Here is a 21,417-nt window from a genome sequence, read left to right as displayed (position 1 = left end):
ACAATACAGTGCAATAATACATCTTTGCTGCTGATTCAACATGTCATGTTTGTATGGAAGTGAGACAGGGATTTAACAAGTAGTATGTTAATAAATGCTGTGTCTGACCGATTGGCTAGTGTGGTATAGTTTTTTTCGTGGGTCTAGTGCCCTGTGTGTGCCAAGTTACATGTGTTCAGAGATGTCAGTGTTTCAATGAGGACTAAACAGAGGTGGAGGTTAAGTACCATAATGTTTTAAAGGTGACTGGAGTCTTGTGTTCAGAGATGCCAGCGTTTCTGTGTGGACTAAACAGAGGTGAAGGTCAAGTACCATAATTTTTAAAAAGTGACTAGAGTCTTGTGAGGATGCCATCCAGAACTCAGGTGCTCATACTGGTAACTCTGATGTGTTATTCCGGTGCGTAGTGTGTCCTACAACAAGAAACATATGCGTTTAGAGCAGTGAATTTTAGGTACATGAATATGGCAATGTTACAGGCATAAGTCATTATATACAGACATAATCCATCGAAATTTACACAAACAATAGTTCCGCAGCAATGACGTTCTTTCAACAAAGGTGGGGGGTGGAGGTTTTCACTAAGCACACACTATATCAATAAACTACATATGACTTTGTCTTGGAAAAAAAAAACTATTTACAAGTGACTGTACATTTCTTCGTCCTGGTTAAGGCCATACGGGAACTTAGTACCAGCAAAGAGAATAAAGCCTGATTCGCGTTTGCGGAGGGGTTGGGGTTAACTGTATCTAGACCGAAGAGTTTGGCCTTGGTCCAATCACTTTTGTGTTCTTTAGCAAAGTGCCTTGCGGTACTGTAACTAAGATCCCCATTTGTTATGGCGCGCCAATGCTCGAGGACGTGTTTCTTGACTGCAAAGGTGGTAGAACCAATGTACCAAAGACCACAGGGGCAGACGAAGGCATAAACTACAAATTCTGTATTGCTTGTTATTATTTGTGGTATTTCCCATTTGGTCTTGGTTCTTTCTAAGATGGTTTCTGTGATGTTGGTGCTGTGTCTACATGCTTTACATTTTCCGCATTTGCGGAACCCCTTGTTCTGTTTGAGCCAATTCTGTTCTTTGGGGCGAAAGTGGCTTTGAACTAAGATGTCCCTTAGTGATGTGTTTCTTTTGTATGTAACTGAGGGTCTCAGTCCTATCTCGTTCCGTAGTATTGTGTCCTGTCTCAGGATATCCCACCTGTTTTTTAGGATTTTTCTGATCTGATTTGATTGAACACAAAACTTGGTAATGAATCGGGGGCCTGGCTTGGCCTTATCCTTGCTGGGAATTTCTCTATTAGGTCTCAGGATTTCCTCTCTATGTTGTGACTCAACTCTGCTTTCAGCTTGGTGTAATGCTTTCTTGGAGTATGCCCTGTCTATGAACCTAGCTTTCCTTTCTTGTTTGGCCTGTATGTATGTTTCCTCAGAGCTGCAATTGCGTTTAGCTCTGAGGAATTTGCTGTAGGGTATGCCCCATCTGAAGCTCGGTGAGTGGGAGCTAACAGCATGGAGGATGGAATTTCCAGCTGTGCTCTTTCTAAGTAAGTTGGTATTTATTTTCCCTTTCTCCACTGTGAGTTTGAGGTCGAGGAATTCAACAGAGGTCTGGCTGTAGTGTCTTGGGAACCTGAGATTGACATCATTACAGTTTAGGCAGTCAACAAATTCATTAAGGTCTTTCTCAGTTCCTCTCCATACAAAAAAGATGTAATCTATGTATCCTAGCCACTTCGATACACTATGGGCCCACTTTTCAGTCTGGTCATTCCAGAGCACTTGCTTCTCCCACCAGCCCACCATCAGGTTGGCGTAGCTGGGGGCGACGCAAGTGCCCATGGAAGTTCCCTGTAGTTGTTTGTAGTGCATATTCTCAAACATAAACACATTTTCCTTCAGACATGAGGAGATCATATCAAGGATCATGTTTGTGTGATGTAAGTACATGGCTTGGCAGTTTTTCTGGAAAAAACGACAGGCTTTAAGCCCATCTTCATGTCGGATACTTGTGTAGAGTGCTTCTACATCTAAACACACCAACCAATCAGACTCATTAATTTTGATGTTATTAAGCTTCTGCAAAAAGTCAGTAGTGTCGCGCAAATAGGATTTCAATTCCTTAAGAAACGGGAATAAAAGATGGTCCACATATGTATTGGTATTTTCAAATAGACTGTTTTTGTATTAGACTATGGGTCTCCCTGAGGGTTCCCTTTCCTTTTTGTGTTCCTTCGGTAGAAGATACAGAGTGGGTGTTGTTGGTGTATTGTTTTTAAGGAATTGTCTTTCGTCCCAGGATAACAGCTCTTGTTCATGCAATTGGTCAAGTTTCTCATGGTATGAGTTTTTTAATGTGGTTTGGTACTTTTTATCCACCCTGCCATAGCATGTGGTGTCTTTTAACTGGCAATATGCCTCCTTCATGTACATTTCGCGTGCCATAATGACCACGTTACACCCCTTGTCTGAGGGTTTTATAACTATATTCTGGTCTTTCTGTAATGAGTTCAGTGTTTACCACTACTCTTTGCTGATGTTGCTCCTGCCTGTGTCTTTTCCTATTAGTGACAGTAAGCCCTGGGCAACTAGGTCACTAAATACATCAATGTTATCTCTTGGTAGTGTAGGGTCAAATCTTGATTTAGCTCTAAACTGGTTAGCGGAGTTGCATCTGTGCCCCTGTCTAGAAGTGTTGTGATTTCTGATGTGTGTGAGGGGTCAAAAGGATCCAGGGTCATGTGGGTGAGTTCTACTGGAGTTTGTTGTGCTAGATGTGTCATGGTCTGTAGTGCGGGAACTTCCCCGATCCTAATGTCTGCATTACTGGCACTTGATTGTTTGGTGTGCATGGGTTTCTCATTTTTCTTGCATGCATGCATTTTACACAATTTCAATTTGCGCTCAAACTTGTATAAATATACTCTGGCATCAGCATAGTCAAGCCTCTTGTCAGGACAAAATGACAGACCTAATTCAAGAACACCCTTTTCAACATCAGATAAAGTTTTATCACTGAGGTTCATTACCGTTAGCTTATGTGTGGCCTCTTCCATCATTGGTTCTTCGCTTTCTGCTGGCCCCTTGTTCCCATGCAAGTGGATCTGATGTTTTCTGTGCCTGATGTTCCTTTTATGGTTTCTTCTGCGTCTTCTTGTCTTTTCCCTTTGGGCCTCCGCCTGTTCAATTGTTCTTTTGCATTTTTCTATGACCAGGTGCTCCCGGGAAAACGACTGTTGTTCTAGGCTGTCAGAGGCGTTACTGTCCACTGATTCTTGATCTGAGCTGAGATCTGTTGCAGTGTCGTCTTTGCTCAGTTCAAGGGATTCGATTGCCTTTTCTTTTCTTAGATCAGTTCTTGCTTTGTCATATATCCTTGCAAAGGTTAATATGCGGCCTGCTGCGTAATCCCTTTCATCTCTGATGGACTGCCGCTGTTTTCTGGCAACAACATCTTTCTCAAATGTCTTCATCCTTTCTTCCACGGTTTTAACCACTTTGTCCACTTCTGTTTGGTCTCTTTCTTGTTTTAAATCCTCCAAGACTTCCTGTATTTGTGTTAGCAAAGCTTTTTGTTCATCCCATGCATTTAAAATCAGGATATCTATCATGCATCTGGAGCATGCTGTTGTGTTCTCTACCCAATCTTGAAGTACCTTGGGTTTTGGTTTGGCAAGGGTAGGTGTAATAAAGATTCGCAGTCCTCTTGGTATTCAGTTGTTTTCCAGGTAATTTTGTAGGGAGGTTGCCTCCCACCATCTGCTGATTTCCTTGCGGTGCAGATGTTCTAATGCATTGCCTTTTTGACAGAGGGTTGCCGGTGTCACTGTTTGCGTGCTGCTCCCTGCTAGCTGGGAGTCTCGATATGTGTTTGTAAAGATTGCTTTGGCACAATGGTGTTTAAACAGATGCAAAAATTCAAAAGAGAACTCAGTAAAATGTTACCAACTTTCGGGGAGGTTGATGCCCCACAGCATAAGCTTACTTTGATACATGTACATAATACCATGGCCCATAATAGAGAAGGATATCAAGCTAAAGAGAATTTTGCAGCAGACTTTGCTTCAAAGACAGCAGTAGAAACCTGTAAGTTATAAACTGCAACTTGATTGATGAAACTAAGATGGATGCACATATTTTATGTGACAATATAGGCATCATTGAAAAGAGAGAAGTCGCCCAATGACTTTTCCTCTTAATATTGCTGTGCTCTCATTAAAGATAGCATCAAGGGGGCGTGGCCAAGATGGCGAGGTGAGAGAACGCACTCTCTGCGGGCTCCTCCGACCACGGAGCCCTAGACCGTAAGAAATTGCCGATCTCCCCCCGATCGGCACCGGAGCAGAGGCGGAAACTGTGTGAAAGGCGGGCACCCCTACATTAGCCCTCTATTCAGCACAAGAATCGACTTTTGGGGTCTTTCGGAGCGACGGAGGCGGGGGTCGGCCATCTTTGCGGCCTTGCCTGGCAGCCGGCCGGAGCACTAACCCCGGGCGGGGTAGCGGAGAGGACCCTGTGCTGCCCAGCAACGAGAGCATCGAGCTGGATTAGACCGCTGGACAACGCCCAGAGAGGTGCGGAGAGCGGTGGCGGATAGGGAGTGAGTTGGAGCTCTGGCACCCGGCTCTGACTACGCGAGGCCGAGGACGCGGCCTACAGCGGAGACCTTGCTGCTTGCGACTGAGGGCCGGATTGCCAGGCGGCGGCTGGTGTTGCAGAGGGACGGGCGCCGGTGAGTTTTGGAGCCCGGGCCTGAAGCCGAGAGTGTCACGAAGGAGTCCTGGAGCCGCCACGCAAGCCCGGGGTCGCGGCCTGCGGGACGGGCGTGCATTGCCCCTGCCACAGATAGACTGCCGAGGAACACAGGCACCCAGGAGGCCCAGACAAACGACTGGGGCACCGGCAGCTGGGATTTCTGGCACCAAAGAGGCCCGGACACTGCAGGGGGCACAGGCGGTCGTATCTGCCTGCAGAGGAGGACCAACGGCGACTCCTGGCACGACCCGGACAGCAGTGGTGTGGCCACTGGTGAGGCGGGGGCACAGGTAGTGAAGGAGCGCCCTTCCCCATGCCCCTTCTCTTCCCGGAGCGGACCCCGGTGCCGGGGAGTGCGGAGTGGATACTCGGCGACCAGGGGAGGGGGCCGGAACGCAACGCCAGTGCGGGCCTGTCCCCGCGCCTCTCCGACGAGCCGAGGCCCAAGAACACGCGCCCACCCCGGACGGGGATTTGAGACCGGCGATAGCGGAGCCTTGGGGGAGCAACGAGGCACAGGGGCGTCCCAACGGAGGAGCTGGGCCCTGGACCGGACCTTCGGCTGCGAGTGGGCCCAGTGGAAGAGCGGGACACTGCCGTACAGATAGTAGACGCTTGTCGGTGTGAGCTTGGTGTGAGCCTCAGAGCGGATTACAGCACAGACGGGCCTTGGGAGACAGGGTCCGGAGCCGCCCCGTCCGCAGGCCTGGACTAACCCCCGAAAGAATACACGACGCCCTGTCTGCCCAGGAGGCCGTCAAGGCGGGCCGTTGACACACTTTGCCAGGTACAGACGATCTGCACAGGACAGAACCACCTGCCCAGACCCGGCATCCTCGTTCCAGACCGCTGGGCGACTGCATAGGAGGAGACGGAGATCCGAATTGGGGTGAACAAATCACTAAGACTGACGAGAGGTTGGTTGCAACGCAGAGTGCCTTACGTGGTCGGAGCGGGGTCGACCCGGAGTTGTTGGGTACCTCAGCAACGCACTACTCAGTGTGCTACCCCTTTTGCGATATGGCTGGCAACAGAGGAATCAAGAAAGGGGACCAGACTTTGCAGGATATGCTTACTAGAGGCCCGGCGCGGCAAGATAGGGGACAGCACACATCGAGCCCTGCGAGCAGTTCCCAGGGGGCCGCAGGAGGGGAGCCCCCGGTGACCAGATCCTTCCTGGAAACCCTCTTCAGCTCGCTCAGGGAGGATTTCCATGCACTGAAACAGGAGGTGGCAGGAGAGGTACGGGAAGTGCGCAGAGAGGTTGATGGCTTGGGCGAGAGGGTGACCACGGTGGAGGAAGCGGGTCATACCCGAGACGAGGAGATTACGCAGTTGCAACAGGAGGTGCTGCGCTTGAGGGAGCAACACCTTGACCTCCAGGCGCACAATGAAGATCTTGAAAACAGATCCCGCCGCAATAATATCAGGGTCCGGGGCGTTCCATCCAGAGAAGAGGGCGAGGACACGGCTGGGTACTTGCAGGACCTTTTCCGAGAGATTCTGGGGGAGTCGGCGGATTTCTCTATTAGGATAGACAGAGCACACAGGGTGGACCCATCGCGTTGAGCCTCGGCACCTCCCCCAGATATCCTGGCCTTCCTGCCGGACTACCCCTTGAAGGAGCGGATCCTCTGTGAAGCACGACGGCAGTAGTCCCTGAGATTCCGAGGGCATCAGTTAGCCCTCTTTCAAGACCTATCGGTGATCACGCTTCAAAAGCGCAGGACTTTCAAAATTGCAACGGACTTCTTGAGGGACCACAACACGCAATACTCCTGGGGCCACCCTTTCCGCCTCATCTTTAGGTGGAATGGAACTCTGCACCAACTGCGCTCTCTTCAAGACACCTGTCATCACCTGGGATCACTGCAACTCATGACGCTGAGCCCACCCCTCGCCGACGTCGAGTCACCCGGGACGGTTGGCAAACGGTCCTGGCGAGGCGATCCTCTGTGTCCTCGGCACGACCGGACTCGCCCACCATCAGAGCAGACATGGCTGATGCTGTTCAGGAGGTGGACAGGTCCACGGCGGCTGGTGATGTAGCTTTGACAGCTTGAATGGCCTCCGGGGGGAGATCGACACAGATTTCTGAAGAAGCAGGTTTGGGGGCCGGGGGAGGAGGGGCGGCGGGAGGGTGGGTAGTGGCTGGACGTCCACTTGAGTAACTCTCCACAGACTTGTCCGTTGAGGACCGGACTGGGACAATGGGACCTTGGGTCCAACTGGAGGGGGGGGAGGAAGTCGGGAGTTATCAGGGTCAGTTGGGCTGTGGTTTGAGGGTGTGGGGAGGGTGGGAGGACTTTGGGGAGTTTTTGGCGGAGGTTGGGGTGTTGGTGGGAGGAGGGAGAGGGGACTGTTTTGGGGGTGTTTGTGGGTACTTGCAGGGGCGGGGGGAGGGACTGTACAGTACTTTTGATGCACTCGTTTTGCCCACGCACCACTCCTACACACTGATGGCACCGGGGCCGCCCCCCTTGGGGCAGGACCCGCCGACAGAGCTAACCCTCTACCCACACTGATGACAGCCCTTACGGTTGTAACGCTTAATGTGAAAGGGCTGAATAACCCGGTGAAAAGGAGGGCAGTGTTGTCCTTACTTGAAAACACGCATGCAGATATTTGCCTGTTGCAGGAGACCCACCTCCTGGCTCGAGATTGTCATAGAATGCGATCCCGAAAGTTCCCGACGCAGCTCTTCTCATCCCACACCACCAAAACGGCAGGAGTTGCCATCCTAGTGGCCAGGACATTTAAAGTGGAGGTCTTACACAAACTGGCAGAACAGAAAGGGAGACTCCTAGCATATAGAGTAAAGGTGGGAGGACAGGTCTTTACTATCGGCTCGATATACAGCCCCAACGAACATCAAGACAGATTCTTACGATCGGCCCTGACGGACATTACGGCCACCCCGGACAGACACATAATCATAGGAGGGGACCTGAATATGGTTTTCGACTCATCCATGGACAGGTCGGCACTGAGACACCCACAAGCAGGGGAGATCTTGCAAACTGGCAAGACCCAAATGGAAGACCTAGATCTTCAGGATCTCTGGCGCTGCCTTAATCCTACCACACGCGCATACTCCTATTACTCACACGCGCATAAAACTTATGCGAGGCTGGACCACCTTCTGGTCACGGGCCCGGTCCGGGACCTGGCCGTAGCCTCAGAGATAGGAGTCCTCTCGTTATCGGACCACGCTCCCGTCATGGGCACGTTCTGTCTTCCACCGGTGTCCCCCTCACGAGGGGTGTGGCGCCTTAGGGACACCCTGCTACATAGGAAAACGGTAGTGCAGCATATACAGACCTCGATTTGAGAATATCAGACTCACAATGACAATGCCGATACCACCCAGGCGACACAGTGGGCGGCGCTGAAAGCCGTGCTCCGAGGTGAATTCATTGCAATCTCTTCGGCGGAGAATAAGGAGCGTCAGCGGAAACGGGACGAACTCACCAGTAAAGTGCGTGAGCTCAAGCTGGTACATCAGAGGACGGGAGCCCCCAGGGTGTGGAAGCAGCTAAAAGCTGCAAGGAAACTCCTGGCAGCGCTAGACATGGACAGGGCGGAATACGCTGCGTTACGCTTGAAGCATGCGTATTACACGGGGGCAATAAATGCGGCCGGCTCCTTGCCAACAAACTCTGTGTGGCACACCAACGACATCTAGTGAAAGAACTAACGGTCTCCGCTGGGGTGACAGCCACGGAAGATGACCAGATTGCGAAGGGTTTCCGATGGTTCTATGCTGACCTCTATACGGGGGAGCCCCCATCGGAGCAAGCGGAGGCAGACTATCTCGCCTCGGTTGACCTTCCCTCCCTTACCACAGCGCAAGCGGAACATCTGGAAAAGAATATTCGTGTGGAGGAGGCTATCTCGGCCATCTCCAAGCTTAAGCACGGAAAGGCCCCGGGCCCGGAAGGTTACTCCCCCCTTTTTTGCAAAACGTTTTGTACCGCACTAGCGCCTATCCTTACACGCCTTTACAATTCATTTTCAGCTCCTGGGGCTATTCGTCCGGAGTTGCTCCGAGCAACGGTCTTGGTCATCCCTAAGCCGCGGAAGGACCGGGCACAATGCAGCTCCTACAGGCCAATTTCCCTTTTGAACACCGACCTCAAACTGTATACAGGGATTCTGGCGGCACGTCTGGCACCTCATCTGCCGGGGTTGGTGGACCCGGATCAGGTGGGGTTCGTCCCGGGAAGTCAAACGGTGGACAACACCAAGAGAGTGGTACATATTTTGGAGAAGGCCTCCCGGGGAGAGAATGTTGCTGGCGGTAGATGCAGAGAAGGCCTTCGACCGGGTACATTGGCCATATCTGGAAAAAGTTTTATCAAAGGTAGGCATAGGTGAGAAATTCCGCACCCTAGTATTCAACTGCTATCGATTTCCATCTGCAGTGGTACGGGTGAATGGCTGTAACTCCAAGAGCTTTGCGATAGAGCGGGGCACCAGACAAGGGTGCCCACTGTCCCCGTTGCTCTTCGCCCTTTATATGGAGCCTTTTGCCCAAAGGATACGCCAAAACCCGAATGCGACCGGCATACGGGTGGGAGGTTACACGCATACCGTCAGCCTTTATGCAGACAATATTATTTTAATGTTGTCTGACCCGAGGAGGGCACTCCCGGCATGTGTTAACGAGATAGAGGACTTCGCTGCCGTCGCAGGCTTCAAAATGAACTTAGGAAAATCTGCAGCTCTTGATGTTTCACTGACTGCGGCCACAAGAACCGAGCTGCAAGGCCACTTCCCTATGCTCTGGTCTAAGGACTTGGTGCCATATCTGGGCATCCTACTGGCGCCCACCCTTCCCGCTATGGTGACCGGCAATTATGCGGCTCTGGGTACAAAAATTAAGGAGGAACTTGGTCGCTGGAACAAAGGCACCTTGTCCTGGCTCGGCCGCATTGCTGCGGTGAAAATGACTCTCCTGCCGCAGGTACTCTACCTGTTTCGGGCTTTGCCGCTTCAGCCCCCAAAAGGATGGATCCAGCAAACTCAGGCGGACCTCGCCCGCTTCGTTTGGCAGGGCCACAGACCTAGACTCAAGAGAGCCTTATCCACACTGGCCCCGGAAGCCGGGGGCTTGGGCATACCGGATTTACGCAAGTACTTCCAGGCGGCACAACTGCGGTACTTAGTGGAATGGAGTAGGTGGGAGTCAGACAAACACTGGCTCTTTCAGGACCAGGCGGTGGCTGGCCGACCCTACAGGAGGTGCCCTTCCTACGTAGGGCTCACCGCCCCCCCAACCTGCAAGCGTCTTTTGTCACACGAGTCCCAATGAGAGTTTGGGACGCCACCAGCACGGCATGTGATCTTACTACTTTCCCTTCGCCGTTCACGCCGTTGGTTGGGAACCCAGATTTTCAGCCTGGGATGGAACCTAGGGCCTATGCGCGCTGGCGAACTGCAGGATGCAGAGCGCTGTTCCATATGTATGACCCGGACGGTGTCATCCCGTTCCTAGACTTCAAGCGAGAATACCACATGCCGGAGGCGGAAAGGATGCGGTATATGCAGGTGCGCCACTGGGCACTCCAGCCACAAGTGCGCGAACTAGCGGACAGAAAGCTTCGACCTTACGAGAATCAGCTTGTGACGCGCACTTCGGACACGAAGATTATCTCAGACTTATATACATTTTTGCAGGCATCCTCCTCTCATATTTATAATCCGGGGAGGGAACGTTGGGAGAGGGAGTTGGGGAGGACCTTGAGTCATACAGAGTGGGACCACATCTCTTACCGAGCACTACACTCCGCGTACCACACGGGACTCACAGAGACGTTCACGAAAATATCCACGTACTGGTATTACACACCGGAGAGGCTGCACGAAATGAACCATAACATCGAGGATACCTGTTGGCGAGCTTGTGGGCAGAAAGGCACACTGACACATATTCTATGGGACTGCCCCCTACTGGGCTCCTCTTGGAGGGAGGTCTTGGATGAGATTGACCGCTGCTTCGACATTGAGCTGCCCCGTTTCCCCACGTATGTCCTTTTAGGCTTGCCCAACGGGTTGATGTACCCTTTGAAATCTCGTAGGGGCAGACAGATAGTGATAGCGTTGGGTTCAGCTGTTCAGAACATACACATCTATTGGCGTACCACCACACTCCCCTCCATTACGGGTTGGTTGCATAGACTGTGGCATGTCCTGGGGATGAAAAACTGACGCTCACGGTGTCGGGTGATGTGGAGCAATTCTGTGAGCTGTGGCAGCCTTTCCACTCGCTACTCGTGACGGAATTCAGAGAACTCACATGCCCCCGATACCTTCGATTGCTGAGATTAACACCACCAATAGCCCAGACTAACTGATGAGCTTGGAGTTGCAGTGGGCGGGGGAGGGAGGGTGGCCCGGGGGAGATGGTGTAGGAGAACGATTTAGTACTGTACAGAGGGGGTGCGGACAGGGGGTTGAGGGGGAAGGGGGTGGGAGTTTGGGAAGGGGCTGTTTGTTCTTGACGTTGTCGCTGCTGCATGTGCGCCGAACACAAAGCCTGGATGGACATTATGATTGAAGAACTTTTACAAGATGAAGGCGCACATGTATGGTCATGATAATTTTTTTGCTCTCCCTCTTGGCGACATCTGTCTTTGTTTTCTTTTATAAGTGTAACAATAAAATGCTTTAAACCTAAAGATATCATCCACATTAATTTTACACACAGGTTTGGTGATAGGAATATTTGTAATGAGTTAAAATAGATTAAGCTTAGGCCCATAATCATAAAGCCTTTGCGTTGTTCTCGCATCATGCATAGGTTTCAGTAATATTTACATAACGCCAAGAAACCGCCTGGTAGTCGTGCGCTTAATAAGTATCTTAACTTCAACTTCACCTTCAGCCATGCAAGGCCTGATTTGCGCGACCTTGCATGCAATTGTAAAGAAATTAAATGCAGGGCAGCTGTATGCACTGTGTTACGTTACATTTCAACTTGGGAGGCATTCCATGGGTGAAGCATGGGAGTTCCCATGCATCCACCCATGGATTTTGGCCAATTCCCAGATTTACAAAGAGTTACAAACATGGGAATGCATTAAAATGCTACACCTTCCGAAAAAGATTAAATTGAGGAGAAATATATTTTCTCCTCGTTATTTCCTCTTTCGACGTGCAGCACACTTAGAAACAGGAAATTGCAGGAAAGGTGTCCCTTACTCCACAAGAACCCTGCATGTAATGCAGGTACCTTTGCAGCATTGTACAAGTGACCGTGCGTTGGTGCCAGGCTGCACATACTGCACTGCACCAGTGTAGGCAGAGAAAAGAAACGCTCCATATCTGTGCAAATACAGGACAATTCTGTTCTACACCTTTCATGTAACACATCACAGCTACTTTGCCTGCTGTCCTGTTTTATATGAAAGCTTAGTAAATGTGCTCCTCAGTCAGAGCAGCTCATGAGGGGATAGTTTCTACTCATTCTGGCATCAGCACTGTTATATTAATTCTACATTAATATTACTGGTGGCCATATTTATCACAGGTCATAAAATATGTGCAACAATGCAACATTTGCCAATAAATAAAGCAGTTAACTGTTGTAAGATAAGCACCTACTCCAATTGCTATCTTGTAGAACTCTTTCATGTAATTTCCTCAACCGTATAGTGTCAATCCCGAGTGGCAGAATCAGCCACCTAGTAGTTTTTGTTGTGATCAATCATCACCTTCCTGTTCTTCTTTGCAACAGGGTGGCACATTTCGTATTCAAGAGCCTTCTATTGCAAGAACTGGGAAAAGTGGTCTGTACAATAGTGTAGACTTGATTGTCAAGGATTTTCTCCTATCTTGCCCTCCCACCTTGGGGAGCCATCCATTAGCAGCTGCGATAACGTTATCTTTGTCAATGACATAGGAAGGGTTCTTCACATTGGACAATTATGTTCTAGGTTCTTGAATAGTCTACAACAAATGCACAAGTTACTCCATATCAGGTGCTTTGACTTGCCACTCTGCCTTCTTTCCAAGGAGGTCAGGATCAGGTACAGACATCAGTTCTTCAAAGAGTAATTCATATGATTTGTGACCACCTAATGCTCCTCTGGGCAAACTATTTATTGCTCTCTGAACTCCATGCAGGTTATCTAGCCATGATAATCCTAATTCAAATATGCTAGTGGTCAAGGCCTGTTTAACCCCTTCCCTGCACCCCGAATTCTGCCACTGTGCGGAGGGGGCTAGGGTTTGGGCGTGGCGCTTCGGTACTTATGACAGCTCCACGCCGTAATCAGTCACGGGCAGCGCGTGCTCATGATGGCGTGGAGCCGTCATGGCCCGGCCCACTCACTAATTCACCCGCACAGGTGGGAAATGAATGCCGAGTGGGCAGAGCGGCAGCGGCATGACGGCTCCACACCGTCATGACCACATGCCACCCGGGACTCATGACCGAGTGGAGCCATCATGAGCACCGAAGGTGTTAAGCATACAGTTAGCTCATTCTACAATGCCATTTGACTCCAAGCAAAATGGCTGTGTATATAGTAGGGAAGCTTTTGTCTCCGCTTGACCAGTGCTCATTTTTTGTGCCCAAACCTAAAAACTTCTAGAGCATGAACCCAGAGCAACCAATATATACTTATACCCATTCTGGCCTATGGAGAACAGGTAGCCTTGCAATAGGGAAAAACGTAAATGGCTGTAATTCACTATTAGGACATGCCACACACATCAGGACATGTCCTCCCTTATACTTACAATGCACCCTGGCCTTGGGCCTACCATAGGGGTGACTAATATGAAGGAAAGGGAAGGTTTTAGGGACTGGCAAGTGGGTGCACTTGCCCAGTCAGCATGACAGTACCAGACTGCACGCAAGCTCTGCAATGGCAGACCTTAGACATGTTTTACAAGGCCGCGTCTGTGGGTGGCACAACCAGTGCTGCAAGCCCACTAGCAGCATATGGAATTACATTCTCTGGGCACACTCAGTACACTGTACTAGGGTCTGACAAGTAAACCAAATAGTCAATCATGGAATCACAAATTATTATAGTCATTTACAATAGGGAGAGCATATGCACTTTGGCACTGGTCAGCAGTGGTAAAGTGCCCAGAGTCATAAAATAGCCAACAACAGGTCAGAAAAAATATAGGAGGAAGGCAAAAAGTTCAGGGATCTGCCCGTTGTGATTTTGTTAGAGGCACTGTCTATTAGATCCCTGGTCAGTGCCGGTCTACTAGGATCCAATGCATTGCCATGTAATGGCACGTTGAGGGTTTCTGTCAGTTTCTCAACCAACTCCTTGAGAGTGGTAATAAGTTCAAGGAGCAGATTTAACTCGGACTTGAACAGTCGCATTTGCCTATTTTTACTAATGTTGAAGTTTTGATAGAACCAACAGTCCCTATATGCTCATTAGGAGTGTTCGGGGGAAAATTATCCTCAGATATGTCCGTCAGAGGTGCAAATCTGTTACTACACTCCAACTCACTAACAATGTGAATTTGTGCAGTTGTGTGTGAAGGAGAAGGGGGGAAGGGGAAGTTTGCTCAGTGCACAGTATTGTACCTTTGTTCAATGGAGGTGACACCTTTTGTGTTCCTCCTTTGAACATGTCTGGAATTAGTTTCACGGGCTCGGAAGATGGTAGCCGGTCTGTATGAACAGTTAAGTTGGCAGCATGATACCCACTACCGTTTTCCAAGGTAGAAGTTAATATCACCTCATAGTCACTGATGATTGCATCAATGCAATTCATAACACAGTTGTTTATTGCATGCTTGGGGCGTTTGGCCTATTTCTTTGGTTTCTTGTCCTTCCCAGTTTCACCACCTCCTGGTACTTCCACTGCCTTCCTTTTACCCACACTTCAACAATAATTACAATCTGTTATAGAAGGCGGAGGGTAATTAGGTAGTAACAGAGCTAATACAGCAGAAATTATCACTACAGAGATGGACCGGCTATGGTCGTGATGTTAATTCCTCTCACCCAACAAATCCCACCATGGTCCATGTAGTGCGCTAGTTCATACTCTTGAACTAGATGGCTGCGCTTTAACCCATTACACACTCGCACTCTGAAAAAAAAACCTTAAGCAGGTGCCTTCCTTGGCTTTGAGACACTAGGAACAGGACCTTGAGTTCATTAGAGTCCTTCCAGTTTGTCGTGGTTTGTGGCAGATGTTAGAGGGTTGGCCCTGCCCTGCCTCTTTTTGGCAATGACGGGCAAGGGCGCGCCCGCCGCACCTGTGGGACTATTGTTGCACCCTGGGAGATGTAGTCTCCAACCAGGGTGTGATGGTGTCAGCCCGGTATTCCGGTGGCCCTGGGACTCCTGTCCCACCAGGGCGAAATCAGTGGGATGGCAGGCTGCAGTCCAGGCACAAGGACACAAAAACAGGCTCCCACGCCGCATGGGGAGAGGCTGTGCTTTGGGCACAATGGAAGCTCAGGCAACTCCCCGCTCACGCGCGGCACCTGTGGGACTCTCGTTGCACCCTGGGAGATGTAGTCTCCAACCAGGGTGTGATGGTGACAGTGCGGGATTCCGGTGGCCCTAGGACTCCTATCTCACCAGGGCAAAATCAGTGGGATGGCAGGCGGCAGTGCAGGCACAAGGACACAAGAACAGGCTCCCAATTATTATTCATTACAACATGATCATTAGGTTTGCTTGAAAATGTTTATGTTTTCTACATGGATTTGAAATGTCTTTTCCCGTAATTTAAAAAAAAGAATCAGTAAGGATTCTTGGAAATTGATATCAATATATTGTTTATTTTTTTAATTGTTACATTTCATATTGTGTGCACTAGGATAGGATTTTGAGTTGAATACATCTTGAGAATACGTTCCAGGTTTCCAATTCTTATTTGAGTGTGCCTATTCCTGATGAAAGACGGCTTTGGGGTTCCACTAGCTATCCCTGGTTTTCTATCATGAGCTGACATATTGACTAAATTTTTGGTGCCAGAGGGTCTGGAATATCCAATCTTGGGCTGTTTCCCTGAGAAAAATCCAGAAAACGTGTCAGTGGAAGAAGACATCATGGGCAACATTATGGTTGCCTGTTATTGCAAACAGATTTATCTGCCTCTGCATATCCTCAGGGAAATATTAAAATAGGCAACATGCAGAAAGTCTTCAAATGGATGAGCAACACTTGGGTGGAGATTGCAGCACATGGAAAAAGTAAAAGTAGTGCCATGATGAAAATAGGCATGTGAAGGATAAGTTAGTCAAGATATAGGTGGCCGCTGCTCTCTCTGGTGGCTAGCCCAGATCAAACCTCTCACTCTATTCCAATGAGCATTATATCTTTGGGATCCTCCATCTCCACCAACTGCATGGCATGTAGGTTCCTATGGCCACTATAATCAGCCGAAGGTCCTTGTGTTTTTTGTGTATAGCACAATATAAACTATGAGTGAATGTTATGTAATTTCTGAATGATATAGGCATATTAAACGTTCCAATAATGATTTTGTTTCATGGTGGATCAGTGAATATCTCATTTCTAGATTTCTCTACTAGTCATCAAGGGAAGGTGACATTTGATAGGATCTTTTCGTTACCTAAATGCCTCAAGTCCCTCACATAGCAAATTCCTTTAACTGCAAATATTGTAGAGAGTTCATGCCCTTTCAAACATATTGTGTCTCTTGTGGAAGTTCGCAGTCACTGTTCGGACCACCAAAGTTCCAAGGAAGGGGAGTCTGCGGTTCCAAAGTTGAGATTTGGACAGCCTAACTGCATACAGCATGTGTATCACCAATTTCCCCATAGCAGATTTGATTGGATATATTTCATCTTGCCCTGTGTACCCCAGCTACAATATCAAGGGAGAAAGTGTTAAGGAGGTCCTAATAATTTTTCTTTAATGTTTTGCCAAATCAGTTTCCAAAATGATTGGTTCTTATGGTATATCCAACACATATGAGCTATGGTGTCAGTGTAGTCCCACCAGCAGAGCTTGAATATTGTGAGCAAGACTCTCAATCTTACATGTGTTAATTATTTCAAGCTCTCCCTTCCACTTCTCCATATGTATATATTTAATATCGGTCCGAGAACTCTGCAGTAGTGATAAGGATGTGAGATGCCTTTGGTAATATGCCTGCCAGCAAAAAGAGATTCTACCCTCTCTTATTTTACATTTTTCATAGTGTTCAGTGCAGAACAGGTGCTTTATACCTGTCTACATTATTTTACCGAATATAATTTCTTTTCACTTACACACAAGTCTGTTTGGAATGCTCTATTGCATGTTATGACTCATCGTTATGTAATTCGCATCTAGACGATAGCAAATAATCTTGTTTAAGATAAAAACGTCACGTAGAGCACATATTGTTTTTTTTGTTAAAATAGTTGGAAATTTAACATGTATGTACTTCCCCATCATAGGAATTCTGCACAAATAGAATCCTAAACAGTCCTAAAGCGCAACATCTGAAAAGTCTTCGAGAGTAGTATAGTATGTGCGCTTCTTTCAATTTTTATTTTTTGGGGTTTGCCGGCTCGAATCATACAGTTTAAACAATCACACATGTCGCAAAATAAATAATGTGGATTACTTATTTTGATAAGCAATAATGAAAAGTAAAGTTGTATACTGCCATAACTGTGTGCGTGACTAATTTGAAATTAATGTATTTGTCTATGGAGAGCCAATGACAGTTTTCCTAGTCTTGTTTGGCAGCCATTTGAAGATCTTCCTCAGGATAATTAGGGTGTGAAAGCAGGATGCAGTGACAGTGTTGATTTGTGCGGACATGTTGAGTTTGCTATTGAAGATTATTCCAAGATTCCTAGAGTGGGTGCTGGGTGTGGGTCCCAGTTTAGCCAGCCACCAGTCGGAGTCCCATGATAAGGTGTTCTTGCAGTAGATTGCAGCTTTCTGCCTGCTTGATCACCCAAGAACTCTTCGTTCCTCGTCGGCACATATGCTGAAAGTCCCTCGAACAAAAAAGGTCAACTGGGGTGACAGGTGTTTCACTATCGCTTCATCCAAACTCTGGAACACACTGCCCATCTACATCAAAACCGCCCCAACTCTCCTTAGTTTCAGGAAGAAACTGAAAACCTGGCTCTTCCCAGTATAACTTATCACTTCAGCGATGGTTCGGTATTCTAGCACCGAGACACCCCCGGGTATTTGCGCGCTCTAAAAATGGCTCAAACATAAACATAAACATTACTACTTCTGTCTTGTTTGAGTTTAGCTTGAGACAATAAGCTTTCAGCAAGTTAGTACATTTAGAATTTGTTTATTGTGTTGGAGGTCTTGTCCGACAAGGATAGTAAAAGTTGTGTCTCATTAGGGTAGGAGAGGGTTTTAATGTCATGTGTGTGGATGACATTTAATGGAGGGATCATGTATGTGATGAAGAAGGTGGGGCTGAGTAATGAACATTGAGGTACTCAACAGATGGGTTTGCGGGTCCGAAGAGTAAGGTGTCAGGCTGACAGACTGTGTTCTATCCATTAGAAAAGAGATCCAGCGGAGAGTGTGCCCTTGGATGCCAATCTTGTGCAGGCTGCTGATAAGGGTGGGGTGTGAGACCATATCAAATGCTGCAACAAGGCCAAAGAGAATGAAAGCTACCATGTCCCCTCTGTCCATCATCTGCGGTGGCGATGAGTGTTCTTTCTGTACTGTGCTTTATTCTGAATCTGAAAATACGTGGTGCTAACAAGCCGGTGATTGATGAGGTGGTTGGTTAAGCATCAGATGATTGTTTTTTCTAACACCTCTGCCAGGTATTGTAGGAGGGAGATGGGTCTGTAGTTGGAAAGGATAGCTTGGGCAGGGGCCTGGAGGTGGTATGGTTCCAGATGTCCAGGAATGTGGCTACATAAATGGAGGTGTTGAGGATGTATGTTAGTGCTTTTCAGATTGGTAGTAGCCTTTTAGTAAAGGCATGCTGAGGACAAGGGTCAGATGTGGCCCCCAAGTGGATGGTCTTCATAGTAGCAGCAATTTTGACATTTGTGACAGGAGACCACAAGGTCAAGGGTTGTTCTTCAGCTGTGATGGGAAGTTGAGTTGCAAAGGTGATGGGGTCCAGTTAAGTGTTGAATTTGCTGTATTTGGAGTTGCAAAGGTCTTGTGTTGGGAATTATGTTGCTGGATAAGGCAGGAGATGTGGTGAAATCTTAGACAATGGCAAAGATTTCCTTGCTGCTGCTAGAGTGTTTATTGGTGTGATCATTTGAAAATATCTTTATCTGTGATGTCTTGACTTGTTCTGAAGTTGCCCTCCAGTTGTTTTCGGTGGCGTTTTGCCAGCCTGAGTTCCCATCCACTAGCTGGCCTGTGGTCAGGCTCTTGCTGATGGGTTAGGCTTAAGGGGGGCAGGGTGTTGGTGCATGCTTTGATCAAGCTGTTGATGTTCCTGATGGCTTGCAGCAAGTTACTGGTGTGCTTGGGCCAGTGTACTGAGAAGGTGTAAGCCCATTCCTCTTCTCTGATGCTTTTCCAGCAGCGGTATGTGGTTTCGGTGGTGGTAGGGTCTGTGGACTTGCGGGATGGCAATTATGCTACAATATATAAATAACAATGGAAATATCAAAAAGATTTAGAATAGAAGATTGTTTGTAATATGAATGGAGGGGAAAGTGGTAGAATGCAGAGTAGTTTCATTTGAGAAAACTATGGAAACACCTGATAGAACAGGATAAAAAAGAATATGGCTGAATGAAGAGTAAAAGTTGAGAGGAGAATATGTGTTCCAATGTTTTAGAGAGAAATGAAAAAAAGAAACTTGCCATGTAATTGAAAGGAAGATTTGGGCCCAAAGGGGTGTTTTTAACAAGGAATGGATTGTAGTAGTTTTAATGAAAGAAATAAAGTTGTTTATACTATAACCCTGGGCGGAGTTTGCAAATTTTCGGCAACTTCGCTGCGAGCGCGAAGCTGTCGACTACTTCGCAATCTACAGCGTAGCGTAGTAGTTTTTCTTCCTCGCGTGCTCAATAGCATTCTCGCTTTCGCGGTAATGACTTTGTGTGGTTCTGCGTTCCCTTTCTCACTTTTCTCTCCCGTTCGCGTTCGCTACGATGTTTGGAATCCGGCCGCACAATCCCACCCAACTGTGAGAATGCGATAACGTCAACATACAACTAAAGAGTTCTTTTTGCCTGTGCCTATTCCAGCTGAATCATAATCAAACCTGCCAAAGACTTTGACCCGGCTGTTGAGACCCTCTCGCCTGTCTCTCGCTGCCCTGCTGCACACCTACGATCAAAGCGGGGCCGCCGAGTGGAGCGTGGCGAGGGGCTGCCTACAACTCCCGGCAGCCCTTGCGGTCTCCAGCGTCCCGCGGCACCACCACTGAAGCGTCACTACACAGCGCCAGGAGGCGCATAAAAGTGACACCTGTCCTGGTAAGCGGGGCTTCGTTCTTTTTGCCTGTGCCTATTCCCGCTGAATCATAATCAAACCTGCCAAAGACTTTGACCCGGCTGTTGAGACTCTCCCGCCTGTCTCCCGCTGCCCTGCTGCACACCTACGATCAAAGCGGGGCCGCCGAGTGGAGCTTGGCGAGGGGCTGCCTACAACTCCCGGCAGCCCTTGCGGTCTCCAGCGTCCAGCTGCACCACCACTGATGCGTCACTACACAGCGCCAGGAGGCGCATAAAAGTGACACCTGTCCTGGTAAGCGGGGATTTGTTCTTTTTGCCTGTGCCTATTCCCGCTGAATCATAATCAAACCTGCCAAAGACTTTGACCCGGCTGTTGAGACCCTCCCGCCTGTCTCCCGCTGCCCTGCTGCACACCTACGATCAAAGCGGGGCCGCCGAGTGGAGCGTGGCGAGGGGCTGCCTACAACTCCCGGCAGCCCTTGCGGTCTCCAGCGTCCAGCGGCACCACCACTGATGCGTCACTACACAGCGCCAGGAGGCGCATAAAAGTGACACCTGTCCTGGTAAGCGGGGCTTCGTTCTTTTTGCCTGTGCCTATTCCCACTGAATCATAATCAAACCTGCCAAAGACTTTGACCCGGCTGTTGAGACCCTCCCGCCTGTCTCCCGCTGCCCTGCTGCACACCTACGATCAAAGCGGGGCCGCCGAGTGGAGCGTGGCGAGGGGCTGCCTACATCTCCCGGCAGCCCTTGCGGTCTCCAGCGTCCAGCGGCATCACCACTGAAGCGTCACTACACAGCGCCAGGAGGCGCATAAAAGTGACACCTGTCCTGGTAAGCGGGGCTTCATTCTTTTTGCCTGTGCCTATTCCCGCTGAATCGTAATCAAACCTGCCAAAGACTTTGACCCGGCTGTTGAGACCCTCCTGCCTGTCTCCCGCTGCCCTGCTGCACACCTACGATCAATGCGGGGCCGCCGAGTGGAGCGTGGCGAGGGGCTGCCTACAACTCCCGGCAGCCCTTGGGGTCTCCAGCGTCCAGCGGCACCACCAATGAAGCGTCACTACACAGCGCCAGGAGGCGCATAAAAGTGACACCTGTCCCGTCACGCGGGACGCCGGGCGAAGCCCGGGCCAAGGGCGGGCCCGTTGTTGCCCGGTAGGGACCGGACCGGGCCACCCCCCTTTGATCTTTGTCATAAGCCTATCCCGGTCCATTGCCGTTGCTGTCGTTGCCGCTGTCTGCTCTTTTAAAAAGAGCAATATGCCTGGAAGAACCAGAAGTAAAACTAAAACT

Source organism: Lissotriton vulgaris, chromosome 4_1 (genome assembly GCF_964263255.1).
Source record: "Lissotriton vulgaris chromosome 4_1, aLisVul1.2, whole genome shotgun sequence".
Classification (NCBI taxonomy): domain Eukaryota; kingdom Metazoa; phylum Chordata; class Amphibia; order Caudata; family Salamandridae; genus Lissotriton; species Lissotriton vulgaris.
This window is presented reverse-complemented; position numbering follows the sequence as displayed.